This window comes from Equus przewalskii, chromosome 13, assembly GCF_037783145.1.
Source record: "Equus przewalskii isolate Varuska chromosome 13, EquPr2, whole genome shotgun sequence".
Taxonomy (NCBI): Eukaryota; Metazoa; Chordata; class Mammalia; order Perissodactyla; family Equidae; genus Equus; species Equus przewalskii.
The window spans coordinates 37,446,347-37,462,874 of record NC_091843.1 but is presented as its reverse complement, the minus strand read 5'-3'; the positions used below and the strand labels follow the sequence as shown (position 1 = coordinate 37,462,874).

At 38.6% G+C, this 16,528-nt stretch overlaps 1 protein-coding gene across 19 annotated transcripts in view; it reads right to left on the bottom strand.

Moving 5' to 3' along the window:
* Positions 1 to 14,826, bottom strand: part of FAM13B (family with sequence similarity 13 member B) — a 115,436-nt gene extending 100,610 nt beyond the window's left edge. For 4 of the 19 annotated variants that reach the window (XM_070570871.1, XM_070570879.1, XM_070570893.1 and 1 more), the window contains exon 1: positions 1,593 to 1,837. The gene's annotated coding sequence lies outside the window, so the exon portion shown is untranslated. Of the gene's footprint in view, positions 1 to 1,592; positions 1,838 to 14,676 lie in introns of those variants that run through there. The other 15 variants (XM_070570883.1, XM_070570891.1, XM_070570907.1 and 12 more) reach the window with 8 other exon arrangements.
* Between the last annotated feature and the right edge of the window lie 1,702 nt (positions 14,827 to 16,528).

Here is a 16,528-nt window from a genome sequence, read left to right as displayed (position 1 = left end):
TTATCTGACTGAAAATGTAACTTCCAGTTTGACATCTTGTGACAAACAGTTTCTACTCTTGGCAGTCACTAGGAGAATACCTCAAAATTACATCGCTTTTTCCTAAAATGCTTTACCTGTAGATGTAGAGGTCACATTTTAATATATAATTAATGTCAAAATCAGCATTTCAAATAGCTGTTTGGTCAGGATGAGAAGTGATTGATGTATTTCTAAGACTTCTTCTGGAGGTGAGGCCAGGAAATTATTCCTTGAGGTGAGATTTTGTAGTTATTTCTTTGCAAGATGACTTTTATAGCCCAGGGATACAAACTTTTACCCAACTTATCTGAGCAGAGGCTTTATACCTCTCAGAAGTAAGGTCATGAGTCAATTCACTGTAAAAGGAATATATATTCACTGCAACCCCAGACCATGTCCTAGATGCAAGGGAGGACATCAGCATGTCTGCCTCCCCAGTGTCACCAGTGTCAGCGGGATGTGACTTGAGGTCAGGGAGTAGCTGTTTCTGTAGTCACTTTACAACTGATACCCTTATTATTCATAGAGAATGCAAATAGACTTCTCCCCCACCACCAAGAACATAGATTAGTTTGATTAAATTCAGCTCTTCCAGATGTACAGGATGTTGAGCCTACCTCTTATGCTACCAATAAGGAAACTTTCGTTATTCAGGTGTCCTCCTCACCCTTACTGATCTCATCTCTGACCAAGGCTATTTGATTACTAGAAAATAGATTAACTTTTGTTCAGTCAAGGCTGCTATTATCTTTTTTTAATACAATGTTCATAAGAAACTGGAGCCACAGTAGCCAGCAAGAGCCAAAAAGACATATCCCATCCCCACCAATTCTAACACTTAAAAAGTAAAAAGGACAAACATTCGATACTTAATGAATGTTGCACTTGCAATAAGAAAACTTGTATTTGAGTTCTAGCCCTGTCACTTAGTAGACGTGTGACTCTGGTCAAGGTACTTAACCTAAATGCACCTTAGAGTCTCCATTGGTAACGTAAGAAAAATAATAGTAAACTGGTATGCATAAAAGTGTTTTATAAGCTGTATACTACAATTTGTTTCACTCCTCTCTCCTACAGCTTTCACAGGCCTAAAGAAATTTCTGGAAATGTTTGGCCGCTATATCTGGGTTTTTGTTGCTAGGGATGAGGCCGCATGTGGAAACTTGTCTTGGCAGAAGTTGCTAAATACTTCCCCATTTATTTTTAAATGAAAACCAAGAACCCCCAAACTCATGGTGCTGTTTTTAAGATCTTCTGAACCTTCTGAAATACGATAAATACAAGCACACCCCCTCCCTAATTAGAAGCATGTTTACACTGCCCGCTTATAGACTAAGACATAAGTATAGATAAGGTTGGGAAAACATGCAGTTGTGCATGTGGGAAAAACTCCTGCACAAGGAGATGACGTTGTAGCTACTCTGACTCCTGCAGAGCAGTAAAATGCTGTCAAGTTCAATCAAACTCAGCTAATTAACTTTCTCTTTTCTGAAGTACTCATCTCTACTGGGAAAAAAGAAAGAACTGAAAACCCAACAAAATTAAAATCTTATGATAAAGAAGCAACTCACCATTAGAGAGTGGTATTGCTGGCTCTTCTCAGGAATGCAATGGGATCTATCTGTGCCACTTCCCCAGAACCATTGTACCAGTGTACAAGAATGCATGTTCTTCATAAACGAAAAAAATATTACGAGCTGCAAAGAGAAGAAACTGTTCCAGGGTGTACAAATCCCACGCCATCCAAAATAATGGCAAATACTGTTCTGATCTTAGCAACCCTAAGTAACCTTTGTGCCATTTATTTATTCAACACATATTTCTTGAGCAACTAGTATGGGCCAGGCACTGTGTTAAGCGATATAATCATGATCTCCGCCCTGAAAAATCTTCATCTTACATATCTCTGGAATAGAATATTTTGGAATAGAACCAAAGTTAACATAATGTTGATTTCAGCTTCTGTATTCACTCACACAACCACTAGTGCCATCCAGTTTGAGGAGCTGGAACAATTAACAGTAACTCTCATCTTTGCCAACTCCACATTTTTGGCCTGATAACTTGGAATTCAGTGTATGACAATAATATAAGCCAATGAGATCATCAGCTATAAGACTAAGTTGTTTTGCCCTCTTAATTAAATTCCTATGGTCAACTAGATATTTTTTCGACAATCAGAACTTTTGTGGGTTTTTTTAGAAAAAAAGAATAGATATCCCTTTCTCCTCTTCCCTATCCCTATATCCACATAAGGGAAAGAAAAATGTGCTCAGAGATTCAGTGAGATTATGATCTTCACAAAACCATGGGCCTCCTGCTGCCCCTTTAGCCAGAACTCCAGGTAGGAGGGTCTCACCATTCTGTATACGCTACCTCTTCCTTAGAGGCCTTACACTTTTGGGCCTTCCTACCATTTGACCAACCAGGCTTCTTCTCAAATGCCTTTCATTAGGACCACATCTTCTGTGGCAAACTGACAGCCCAAATATTTGCAGATTGCAAACTAGCTAAAACCATATTTTTGCCAAACATTTACACCTGATTGCCCTTTTCCACTAAAGGCAAGAGTATAACGATTTGCAGAAGCATTTAGTGTTTTCTCAATCCTCAAGCTCATCAGCAGAGAAGCTCTGAAGCATAAAGGCTCATACCCTAATTTTCAGCTTTCATAGTGACATAGTGAGAGAGAAGCCAATCTGTATACACAGGGAAGAAGTCTTATAGTTATTATGTATGTATTGTCTTATCCCTGTTAAAGTATGGCACTGTCTGTATCCTAAATAATTGTCTTACCAAAAACAAGTACTGTAAACACACTTGTTGAAAAGAGAAATGGCCCTTAGTTTAACCAAATTTGTTTTTTAATAAGGTTTTGCTATTTTTTTCTTCTTGTTTGCTTTATATGTATTGTTTCCCCCCACCTGGAATACTTTGATACTTCTTATTCTGCCGCACACTTAGAAATATTTACTGAGCACCTAGTATATGCCAGGTACTGTGCTAAGTGCTGGAGACACAGCAGTGAATACACTAGATGTAATTCCCACCTTGAGATGAAGACACTGTAAACATGCCCATGGCATGGCAGAAACCCACTTGTTCAGTAAGCCTAAGTTCAGTTTAAGTGTCTTAAGTGTCACTTTATCTGGGTGGGCAACCTGTGTGACTGCATCTCGGTTGAATAAGGCATCCCTATTCTCTGGGCCCTGGGCATCTTGCCCATATATTACATTGGCAACCTCCCCAAAACTAAGATCCTAGAAGGGCTACATCCTCAGTGGGAGAACAAGAAAAAAACCGGACCTACAGAGGGAAAGGGTAAGGATACCCAACTATCTCCACTTAACTGTGGATGGAGCAGAAAAAAAGAGAAAAAACTCTCCTCTGAGAATTCCTAAACAAGTTTGTAGGCAGATCGGGGGAGGGGCGGGGGGGACAGGACAGAATTTCACAGTACCTGTGTGACCCAGAAAACCCTGAGTTGAAAATTTTACAGGTGATACTTTAGTGACCCAGGCACCTGGTATAGGCATAAGTAAATCTTCTCTGGAAATTCTACAGGTAAGTTTCCAAAATATATGACCTTGTAATAAAATATGACTAAAAACACAAGGAAATAATGAACTTCAGAATAATAACTACAATGACTGCAAGTATTCTAGTCATCAGATACAGAATACCATCATGTGCTACATAACAGTGTTACAGCCAATGAGGAACCATACATACAATGGTGGTCCCATAAGATTAGTACCATATAGGGGCCTGACCCCTGGCTGAGTGATTAAGTTCGTGCTGTCTGCTTTGGCAGCCCAGGGTTCACCAGTTTGGATCCTAGGTACAGACCTACACACCACTCATCAAGCCATGCTGTGGCAGCATCCCACATAGAAGAACTAGAATGACTTACAACTAGGATATACAACTATGTACTGGTGCTTTGCAGAGAAAAAAAAAAGGAAGATTGGCAACATATGTTAGCTCAGAGCCAATCTTCCTCACCAAAAAAAGCATACCTTTAAAAAAAAAGAGATTAGTACCATATAGCCTTGGCGCATAGTAGGCTATACCATCTAGGTTTGTGTAAGTACACTCTATGATGTTTGCACAATAACAAAATCGCCTAACGATACAATTCTCAGAACATATCCTTGTTATTAAATGATGCATGACTGTATATGTGTGATATTCTGATATAATAAGAAATATATATTTGGTCTTTGTCTGCAGTTCCTGGCACAGAGCTCTTAAAACCCTTGTAATTTCTTGAGTGATAAGGGCAAGAGGAATGTCTTTTCTTATTCATAACAAACCCCTTTCCATTAAGCCTTAGCTCATGTTAATAAAGTGATTTAGAGTGGGGCCCCTAGATAGCCTCAACCAAGTGATTAGAAGGTTGGAACTTTCAGCCTCACCCTTGATCTCTGGGGAAGGGAGCTGGAGATTAGGCTCTATAAAAAGTCTTGGACAAGACTTGATGAACTTCTGGGTTGGTGAATGCTTCTGTGAGCTGGGACAGTGGTACTCTCCAAAATCCTCAGGGACAGATGCTCTTGAGCTTAGGACCTGTTAGAATGTTCAGGCCTCACTCTATGTGCCTCTTCTTCTGGCTATTCATTTGTATCCTTTATAATATCCTTTTTAATAAACCAGTAAGAGAAAGTAAAGTGTTTACCTGGATTCTGTGAGCCATTATAGCAAATGATCAAACCTGAAGAGAGAGTCATAGGAACCTCTGATTTGTAGCCAAGTCAGACAGAAGTGTGGGTAACCTGGGGACCCACTACTTGCGATTGGTATTTGAAGTGGGGAGCAGTCTTGTGGGACTGAGCCTTTAACTTATGGGGTCTGCACTAACTCCAGGTAGTTAGAGCCAGAGCTGAATTAAATTGTAAGACACCCAGTTAGTGTCCACAGAGAATTGTTTGGTGCAGAAAGCCCGCACATTTGGTATCAGAAGTGTTGTGAGTAGAGAAACAGTTTTTCCTTTAGTATGTTCAATATTTTTGAAGGAATTAGTGGAAATAAAGAGAACGAGGAAATAAAAGACCATCAAAAGTGACCAAGCAATTTGAAAAAGAGCTAAATAAACCTACAAAAATAAAGAATACAATAGTTGAAATTAGAAACCCAAAGGATAGGTTAGCCATCAGATTTCACAGTTGAAGGGAGAATTAGTTAACTGAAAGATCATCTGAAGAATTTGCACAGAGAGAGACAAAGAAATGGAAAATATGAGAGGTCGAGATGCATGGAAGATAGGATAAGACAATTCAACAAATATCTAATTAGAATTCAAGAAGGAAATAATAGGGAGAATGGAGGAAAAGCAATATTCAAAGAAATAATGGCTGAATACTTTCCAGAATTGATCATAACTATCCTAAATTCTGGAAGACCAAAAATTGCCATGCTGAAAAAATAAAATGCTATCCACATTTAGTCACCTCATAGTGAAATTTCAGAACATCAGAGAAAGAGAGGATCTCAAAATTAGGCAGCAAGAAGAAACAGATTAATATTCAAAGAAATGACAATTCAGCTGACAACTGACCTTTCAACAGCAACAACGGAAGCCAGAAGACATTGGAATATGTCTTCAAAACATTAAGAGAAAATTGTCATCAACACCAAATTCTTTATCCAGTGAAACTACATTTTAAGGATGAGAGCAAAATAGAAACAGTTTCGGATAATATAAGATTTGAAAAAATCAGATAAACTTCAGATTTTAAAAGAAGAGAATTTACTACGAATAGATGTTTGTTAAAGGAAATGCCAAAGGATGTACATTTGGAAAAAGAAAAGTCATCCCAGAAGGAAGATCCAAATGCAAGAAGTAATGGTGGCCAAAGAAAATTGTAAACGTGCTATAAATCTAAACAAACACTGGGTGTCCAAAATAATAGCAACAATGTCTAAATTCTACTATGACTGAATAATTTTACATATATTGGGAGAGGGTAAATGGAGTTAAAGTATTATAAGGCTTCATCTTGTTTAGGAGGAGGCTAAATATAGTAAGTTTATAATTTGTTGAATTAAATATGCACGTCAAAATTTCTATGTAATCACTAAAATAAATAAAACAGTATGTTTAACTTCTAGTATATTAGAGGGGATAAAATGGAATGGGAGGAACTTAATCAAAACAATGGCTAGGGACCAGCCTGGTGGCATAGTGGTTAGGTTAGTGCACTCTGCTTCAGCGGCCCTGGCTTCACCAGTTTGGATACTGGGTACAGACATGCACACCACTCATCAAGCTATGCTCAGGCAGTGTCCCACGTAGAAGAATTAGAAAGACATACAACTAGGATATACAACTGTGTACTGGGGCTTTGGGGAGTAATAAAAAAATGGCTAAGAAATTTTAAAAGCAGGAGAAATAGTAAAAAATTAGCAGAAATAAATCCAAATATATGAGTAATTACAATCAATGTTAAATATATTAACTCTTCTATTAAAAGGAAAACAAATGTCAAACTGAATTTTTTTTTTGAGGAAGATTAACCCTGAGCTAACTACCACCAGTCCTCCTCTTTTTGCCGAGGAAGGCTGGCCCTGAGGTAACACCCGTGCCCATCTTCCTCTACTTTATATGTGGGACACCTACGACAGCATGGCATGCCAAGTGGTGCCATTTCCGCACCCAGGATCCAAACTGGCGAACCCCAGGCCGCCAAGAAGCAGAACGTGCGCATTTAACCGCTGCGCCACCGGGCTGGCCCATGAATTTTTTTTTTTAATGCAGCTAAATGCTGTTTACTGCAGACATACTTAAAACATAAGAACACAAAAAGGTTAAACTTCTTTAAAACATTAAAAGTATATATATATATACAAGAGAGTTTAATATACACATACCCTAAATTTCATCAGTGTGAGTCATACCCAACAGAAATGTGTGCACATAGGCATTAAAAGACACATACAAAATGTACATATCTGCATTTTTCATAATGGCAAAAAACAGAAACTCGAGTAGGTATCAATGACAGAACAATGAATGATAAATAAGTTCTAGCATTCATACCATATGATACTATACAACAATGAAAAGGAACTAACCACAGCTACAAGCAACGACATGATGAATCACACAAAAATAATTTAAGTAAAAGAAACCAGACACAAACACATACTGTATGATTCCATTGTAAGTAAATTTCAGGGGCCGGCCCCATGGCCTAGTGGTTAAGTTCAGTGTACTCCACTTAGCAGCCCAGGTTCAATTCCTGGACGCAGACCTACACCACTTGTCAGTGACCAAGCTGTGGTGGCAACCCACATACAAAATAGAAGAAGATTGGAACGGTGTTAGCTCAGGGTGAATCTTCCTCAACAAAAAAATAAATACATTTCAAAAGGAGGGAAAACTAAACTGGTTTTAGAAGTCAGGATTCTGGTTAAGGAGGAAAGCCTTTTGGGGGAATGAAGAAGTCAGTGATTGAGAGAGATCACGATGGAATATTCTATATCTTAACCTAGGAGGTGGTTGCATGGGTATATTCACTAGAGACAATTCATCCAGCTGTCTTCTTATAATACGTACATTTCTCCATATGTATTTTATACTTCAAAAAGTTTAAAAGTAAAAATTAGCTCCCTACCTTTTTTTAAAATTTGAAACTAAATATAAGTGTTTCTGAAAAAAAGCAAAAATAAACCATCATGTCTAGGGATACATATTTGGTGGAAAAGTTTTTTTTTAAAAAGACCAATAAATGATTAACATAGAAGTTATGGTAGTGGTTCCTTTGGGGAAGAGGGGCAAGAGTGGGTTGTCTGGGTGCTAAACAGATTTCTATTTCTTTTGTTTTTTTCAGAGTTCTATTTCTTGATTTGAGTGGTGGTTACATGGGGTTTGCTTAGTATTAAATTATTGAGCTGTGTATATCTTTGTTTTGGGCATTTTTCTATATGAATATTTCACAGTAAAAAATATTTTAAAACAAGCTTTAAAAAAAACGATAATATAGGAGATTGTCTTCATGATTTTTTTTTTTTTTGAGGAAGATTAGCCCTGAGCTAACACCTGCTGCTAATCCTCTTCTTTTTGCTGAGGAAGACTGGCCCTGAGCTAACATCCATGCGCATCTTCATCTACTTTATATGTGGGACACCTGCCACAGCATGGCTTGCCAAGTGGTGCCATGTCTGCACCCAGGATCCAAACTGGTGAACCCCAGGCCACCAAAGGAGAATGTGCGAACTTAACTGCTACACCACTGGGCCGGCCCCCATCTTCATGATTCTTAAAACACAAACTCTTTCACCATAGGGAAAGGATTGATAAATTCATCTACATTGTATTTGACACCATAAAAAGAGCCAAAGAACTGGAATAGTTAATTACAAAGCATTCAACCCAAAGAAGACTATTATCCATAGTATATAAATAACTCCTAGAATTAAAAATTTTTAAAAACCAGACAATCCAATATTAAATTGCACGCAAAAACCTTTTTTATAGGGTCTACACATAAGAGGAAATCCAAATGGCCAATAAATGTATGAATACTATTCAACCATATTAGTAATCAGGGAAAAGCAAACTAAAATGAAATACATCCACCACAATACACCACCAGAATGGCTGAAATTAATAAGTCTGACAATACCAAGTGTTGGCAAGGACGTGGAGCAGTAGAATCTCTCATTCACTGCTAGTCAGGAGACAATTTAGCATTATTTCCTAAAGTTGAAAACATAAAAACTCTGACTAAGCAATTCCACTCCTGAGTATATACCCTGGAGGACCCTGTGTACATAGGTACCAGAATACAAGTGCAAAGATGCTCACAGCTGCATTGATTGTAATAGCCCCAAAGTGGTAACAACACAAAATTCCAGCCACAGAAAAATGAACCATACAATGAAATACATACTGCAATAAAAAATGAATGAACTAGACCTAAACCTACAGATAATAGCATGGTTGGGTTTTATAATATAGAAGGTAAATAAAATACCAAAGAAACGTAAAGAATGGCTGTTATGTAAAGTTCAAAATCAGACAAAGCTCAACTATACTATTTGGAGGTACACACATTGGTTGTAAAATTACAAAGAAAAAGCAAGTGACTGATTACTGTAAAAGTCAGGATAGTGGTTTATTATGTCTAAGAGGAGAGAGGAGGTTAAGTGATAGATAAGGACCACGAGGGGAGCTTTGGGGAAGAGGTGTTGTCAATGTCCTATTTCCTAAATGGGATGGTGGTTACAAAGACATTTGCTTTACAATTCTTTTTTATACTGTACATTTATAGTTTGCGCCCTATTTTTATGTGTGTTCATCTGGCAATTTAAAAAATTAGAAATAATGGGGAGCACAAGTGGTCATGTCTGAATTACCTTATTTCCCCCTGAAGCTGAACTTGGAAATATTGATAGATGCCCAGAGTTTAATGTCCAGAAAATACATTTAGTAGTCACTTTGTGTCCAAACACTGTCGCTATATCAAAATAAGGGTATTAATTATTTTCATTTGCTCTGAAAACAACTCAGACTTGACCAAAATGGAGTGAGCTATTTGTAAAAAAGAAACAGTAGGTTTTTAGATGGTGGGCAGAATGAGCATGTGGCAAAGGAGTGCACAAAGACGGCTGTGGTAGCAGAATAATGACGTCCCAAACATGTTCCCATTCTACTCCCTGGAACCTGTGAATATGTTAGGTTACAGGCAGAGAAGAATTAAGGTTGCTAATCAACTGACCCAGAGATGGAGAGATTATCCTGGATTGTCTGGGGGGACCCAATGTAATCGCAAGGGTCTTTATAAGTGGAAGAGAAGGCAGAAGAGAGAGGTTGCAGTGATTAGATGTGAGACTGACTCTGAAGAGGGAAGGGGGCCATGAGCCCAGGAACGTGGGCAGCCTCTGGAAGCTAAGAAACGCAGGAGAACAGAGCCTCCCCTAAAAGCCCCGAGATTTTCCCCTAGAGCCCTGATTTTAACACAGTGAGACCCACGTCAGACTTCTGACCTACAGAACTGTAAGATAATAAATGTGTTGTGTTTTCTTTCTTAAAACAGCCTTTTTTTCCCCTTTCTCCCCAAAGCCCCAGCACATAGTTGTATAGCCTAATTGTAAGTCATCCTGGTTCTTCCACACAGGTTGCCACCACAGCATGGCCTGATGAGCAGTGTGTAGGTCTGCAACCAGGATCCAAAGTGGTGAAACCCCCGGGCCACAGAAGCAGAGCAAGGAAACTTAACCACTTGGCCACGGGCTGGCCCCTAAAACAATCCTTTATTTTGGAATAATTTTAGATTTACAAAAAAGTTGTAAAGATTGTACAGAGAGTTCCCAGCTTCCCTTTTTTTAAAAAGATCTACATATTACGTTTATGTTTCCATTTTAAATATCTTTTACTCTATAGCAGTCCTCCTCTCTCCCTCTTTTTTTTTTACAGCCCTGAGCTAACATCTGCTGCCAATCCTCCTCTTTTTGCTGAGGAAGACTGGCCCTGAGCTAACATCCGTGCCCACCTTCCTCTGCTTTATATGTGGGATGCCTGACACAGCATGGCTTGACAAGCAGTGCCATGTCCGCACCCGGGATCCAAACTAGCGAACCCCCGGCCGCTGAAGTGGAACATGCAGACTTAACTGCTGCACCGCTGGGCTGGCCCCCACAGCTTCCCTTAATACTAGTACTTAATGGCTTTTTTTTAAGTAGACTTTAGAGCAGTTTTAAGTTCACAACAAAGTTGAGCAGAAGGTTGAGACTTCCATATACCCCCTACCCCCACATATGAATTTGTGTTGTTTTAAGCCACTAAGTTTGTGGCAATTTGGTATAACAATATTAAAAAATGAATGCAATGGCAAACGGCATTTTTAAGATGAAAAAAGAAAGGCAGATGATTTAGGGATACATACATATATGGTAAAATGCTGAAGAAAAATAAGAGAACAATTAATCCAAAATAGCTTCTAGTGGAGGGTATGGAGCATATGGGGGGGGGGGGCTCCCCAGGAACAGGGCTGTGCTAGCCTGTAAGTGGCCTCTATGGGAACTAGAAAAAGGATCGTTCTCTAGGCAGATGAATTAGAAAACGACAGCCCAGTGGGCCCACAGCCTAGCGGTATATGACATTGTACCCAAGGAGAAGACCCCATCTTTCACGAGGAGATCCCTCCTCCCCTTGAGAAGGACCAGTTTGCAATGCCTAGTTTGGACCACAGTGCTGGCAGCCCCACCAAGTCCTTTAGAGATTTTGTAATATTCTACTTCTCAAGCTGGGTAGAGGGTACATGTGGTTTGTTTTTCATAATTTATCCTTTAAACTGTACATATACATCGTATACTCTCTTTTATATAGATATTGTTCACAATTTTTTAAATGTCAAAATATTGAGCAATGTGATGAAATGTAGTACCATTGCACCCCATGCAGACCTTTGCCAGTGCTTTGGTGCCATTCCCCCTCTGTGTACTACCTAAAAGTCAGGAAGTTCTTGATTTCAAAATATACTACAAAGCTATGGTAATCAAAACAGCATGGTGCTGGCACAAAATCAGACACACAGATCAGTGGAACAGAATCAAGAGCCCAGAAATAAACCTACATATCTGTGGACAGCTAATTTTCAACAAAGGAGCTAAGAACATACAATGGAGAAAGGAAAGTCTCTTCAATAAATAGTGTTGGGAAAACTGGACAGCCACATGCAAAAGAATGAAAGTAGACCATTATCTTACACCACACACAAAAATTAACACAAAATCGATTAAAGATTTGAACGTAAGGCCTAAAACCGTAAAACTCTTAGAGGAAGACATAGGCAGTATGCTCTTCGACATCAGTCTTAGCAGTATCTTTTTGAATATCACGTCTCCTCAGGCAAGGGAAACAAAAGAAGAAATAAACAACTGGGACTACATCAAACTAAAAAGCTTCTGCACAGCAAGTGAAACCATCAACAAAACTAAAAGACAACCTAACAACTGAGAGAAAATGTTTGCAAATCATATATCTGATAAAGGGTTAATATCCAAAATATATAAAGAACTCATACAACTCAACAAAAATAAAACAAACAACCCAATTAAAAAATGGGCAGAGGAAAACAATAAATAAATAAGTAAATAAAAAATTTAAAATGGGCAGGGGATCTGAACAGACATTTTTCCAAAGAAGATATACAAATGGCCAACAGGCACATGAAAAGATGGTCAACATCACTAATTTCTAGGGAAAAGCAAATCAAAACCACAATAAGATATCACCTCACACCCATGAGAATGGCTATTATTAAAAAGACAAGAAATAACAAGTGTTGGAGAGGATTTGGAGAAAAGAGAACCCTCGTACACTGCTGGTGGGAATGTAAATTGGTGTAGTCACTATGGAAAACAGTATGGAGATTCCTCAAAAAATTAAGAATAGAACTACCATATGATCCAGCTATTCCACTTCTGGGTGTTTATCCAAAGAACATGAAAACACTAATTGGAAAAGATATATGCATCCCTATGTTCATTGTAGCATTATTCACAGTAGCCAAGACTCAGAAGCAACCTAAGTACCCACCAATGGATGAATGGATAAAGATGTGGTATATACACACAATGGAATACTACTCAGCCATAAAAAAGATGAATTCTTGCCATTTGCAACAACATGGATAGAACTTGAGGGCATTATGCTAAGTAAAATAAGTCAGATGGAGAAAGCCAAATACTGTATGATTTCACTCATATGTGGAAGATTAAAACACCAACAACAGTAACAAGCAAACTCATAGACACAGAAAATAGATTGGTGCTTACCAGAAGAGGAGGGGGAAGGAGAGAGGGTGAAAGGGGTAAAAGAGCACATGTGTACCCTGAGAGATAGCAGTTAGACTTTGGGTGGTGAACATGATGTAGACTACACAGAAACTGAAATATAATGAATGTATACCTGAACTTTACATAATGTTATAAACCAATATTACCTCAATAAAAAATTAATTAAATAAAAAAATAAAAATCAAGGCATTCTGAAGGTTATTAGAATGATGCTTTTCTTAATTCCATGTCAGCTCCTTTTAGAGTTGGGGCAAATTACCCATGAGTAGGTAAATAGGATTTCCCTTGTTTCGGCGTCTATCCCTATCTTAAAGAAGAGGTGTTGTCTGTTTTCTCACCCAGATATTGTACACAGTGGTAGGAGCTAAATGTGTAAACCACAGAGAAGTTGGTGGGAACCTGTAATCCAAGAAAGTTCCCTGGGACTAAAGAGAAATTTCATTTTTAGGGATCTGACATGTCTGATAAAATCTGACATGTTGACCTGAAAGGAAGAAAAGAGGCAGACAGATGAACTCAGAAGGTTCTGTGTCAGCCCAGGAGTCTTGGATTCTGAGAGAGTACAACTCTGAGATCGCTTTGACTCTTCCAAAGAAGCCCAGAACCTTTTTTTTTTTTTGAACAGATCATCTTGGGTAGGATGGAAGGCTACTGAAACACCTCTCTCTCGCTCCCATGCAGTCCTGCTATCTTCAGAAAGGGTCACTGGTCCAACAATCCAAGCCCTGAACCAGGAAGAGGAAGTTTTGCTTCTTGCATACAAGCTCTTCCCACCCTTCCAGACCTAAGAAGAGCTTGGCTTTACCCAACTATGATGTTGAATCTAGACAAGTACACACAGAAGGGCTGAGAAATGGTCTAATTCACACCACCACCTTTTTAAAATTGTTTTCTCAAATACAAAAATAATATATAATCATTGGGAAAATTTTAAAATTTTAGAAGAATAAAGAAGAGAAAGCAAAATTCTCTCTTCACCCCCTAATCTTACTCTCCTCCCCAAAAGTAAACCTTACGAAGTATATCTTCCTAGACCTCTTTTCATACATTTACAAAATGCACACGCATAATTATTTTTCTTAACATACAGTAATCATACTGTAGTGTTCTATAATATGCTTTTTATACATAATATTTACACATAATATTCCATAGAAATCTGTCTCTGCTAAAAAAAAATTAGGTTGTTTCCAGTTTTCTCTATTAAAAACAGTAGTGCAATAAATATCTGTACTCGTGTATATTCGTGTGTAACGGATTCTTAGAAACAAAATTGCTGAGTTAGAGTAATGAATTTACAGTTTGATAGGTATTGCCAAACCTACCTCGGAAAAGGCTTTATGAACAATATAGGAAAATGCCTATTTGCTTAAACTTTCAGCAAAAACGGATATTACGTGAATATAATTATATATATATTTCTTTTCTTTTGGCTGATTTGATGAGCAAAAACAGTGGTACACATTATTGAACTTGCATTTCCCTAATTACAAATGAGGCTGATTACATGCTTCCTGGCCAGTCGTATTTCTTATTCAGCAGATTACCTATCCATCTCCATTGCCTGTTTTTCTGCTTGCAACTTCCTCATTTTGATCCTAAGAGTAGCTACTATATATTGAGCACTTGGCTGTGTGCCAGCCATTGTACTAGGAGCTTTAAAGTAAATTTTTTCTTAAAACAACCCATTTTGCAGATGAGAAATATGAGAAACACATGGAGATGAAATTCAAACCGTGGTCTTTTTTACTGGCATGTTTGACTCTAAAGGCTACACTTTCTCCACTATATCACTATGCCAAAAAGCCTCATTTTACCCAAATGTGGAAACCCCAAAGGGAAGTGACTCACCCAAACACAGCCTCGTAGCTAGATGCCCATCTCAGCCCAGACCATGGGTGGGCTTTTCACCACCCTGGTCTTCCCAGAAAACAGGGTTGAAAACTGCCAAACGGCTGTTCAAGCAAACATATCAGACTTGGCTGCCTATTATCTGTGTCCTTAGAGATAAAGAACCAACCCTCAGGACAAGGGTCGAAGATAAATAAAATATAAACTCCAAGAAACATGGAGACCTTGGCCCCAATTCCATCCATATCACAGCCAAAGCAGAGGGCTGATGACCCTACAAGTCAGCCTTAGAGACTAGCATGGTTTCTAATCACCTCCCAAGACCCACCTGCCATGCTGAAATTCTTTTTAAAACTCTGAGACTGCACAAACTATTAATCACAGGTATGAGTAGCAAACAGTCAGTTTTAAGGTTCTGCTCTTTATAAATTCAAGATGTTTATTTTATAATCCTTTTATTAAATAACTCAGAATGAAAAGTGTCCCTAAGAATTTCACCTCTGTTTTTCTCAAATGTGATTAACCTAATGAGAAGTATAGGAAATGTGATTTTCTGATTTTATTGTTCATGTTGATCACAATCTTCTAAAGACAAGGAGGATGGGGTAAATTATGTCTAAGAAACTGCCAAAATCTCTTCCTTCAAAAAACATTAATTAAATGTCTGTGTAATGAGTTGATAACAGTTTGAAGCTGGGTACATGGAGGTGCATTAAACTATTCTTTCTACCTTTGTATAATTAGAATTTTCCAAAAATAAAAAGTTTTTAAAAAGTTTTACATGCCGGACACTGGGCCGGGCACTGGAGGTCCCGCAACGAGTGGAACATAGTTCCTGTTCTTTTGAGGAGCTGCAATCCCTTTCATTGTCATGTTAACATGTTACATGTGACAAAGCATTTTCACATGTATGATCTGATTTATCCTATAAACACATTTATCCTGGAAACACACATGACTACAAATCAACCTGGAAGCCTTCTACTTTTTATTCTTCCTTTTCTCCCTGGTCTGTCTTTGTGTTCGCAATAAAATCTAACCTGGGGCGGGGGTGCCCAGATCTCTAACAGGTCGGATCAGGGTTGGAGGTAGGAGGGGTGAGCGAGACCAGGGTAGGGAGAGCTTTATCTTATGGGTGGAGACCCAGGTGGAGTTAGTTTCAGGATGCTTCAGGTACTATTATCAGAATCTTAAATGCCATCTCCACCTTTCTAAACACTTAGGGTTAGCCTTTCACTCACAAAATCTTCCCTCGAATTCAGGGTGATTCTCCTATTTCAAGACAGTTAAGCTGGGTCATAGAAAAAGAGCCACTTTCCCAGGATTAGATAACAAAATGGAGTAAAATTTCATTCCCTTTGGCTCCCAGAATCTCATTCTCTGAAGCTCCATGCAAGGCAGAAGACTGATGCTTACAACTAAATTATGTTTCAAATCTGATTGATGGCCTACTCCACAGAGCTCCCCTTTGGAATGCTGTCCCTCTTAGCTCTCAGAGGCCACAAAATATGTTCTGCTTCAATTCTGTTTTAGAAGTTTCTACCTACTAATTTTTTCCCGTGTTGTTGTAGGATCCTATCCATGTGTACAATGTCCGCTTCTTCTTAACCTGTTAGACCTGAAAAACTTCCTCAGAGAGTTCAGCCATACTGGGTATACCCTTTTGCTTCTTTGTTGTCTAATTCTTTGTGTGAAAAGGACCATGAGTTTATGCCCAAAGACTAGCCTGGTCGTCAGAGATAAGCACTCGCCTATTATCCCCACCTCACCCACAATTACTTCATCCTTCCTGCCTCAGTTTCCCTATGTGCACACAGCGTAACATCAGATGCTTCCTCCTTCCTTCCCAGAA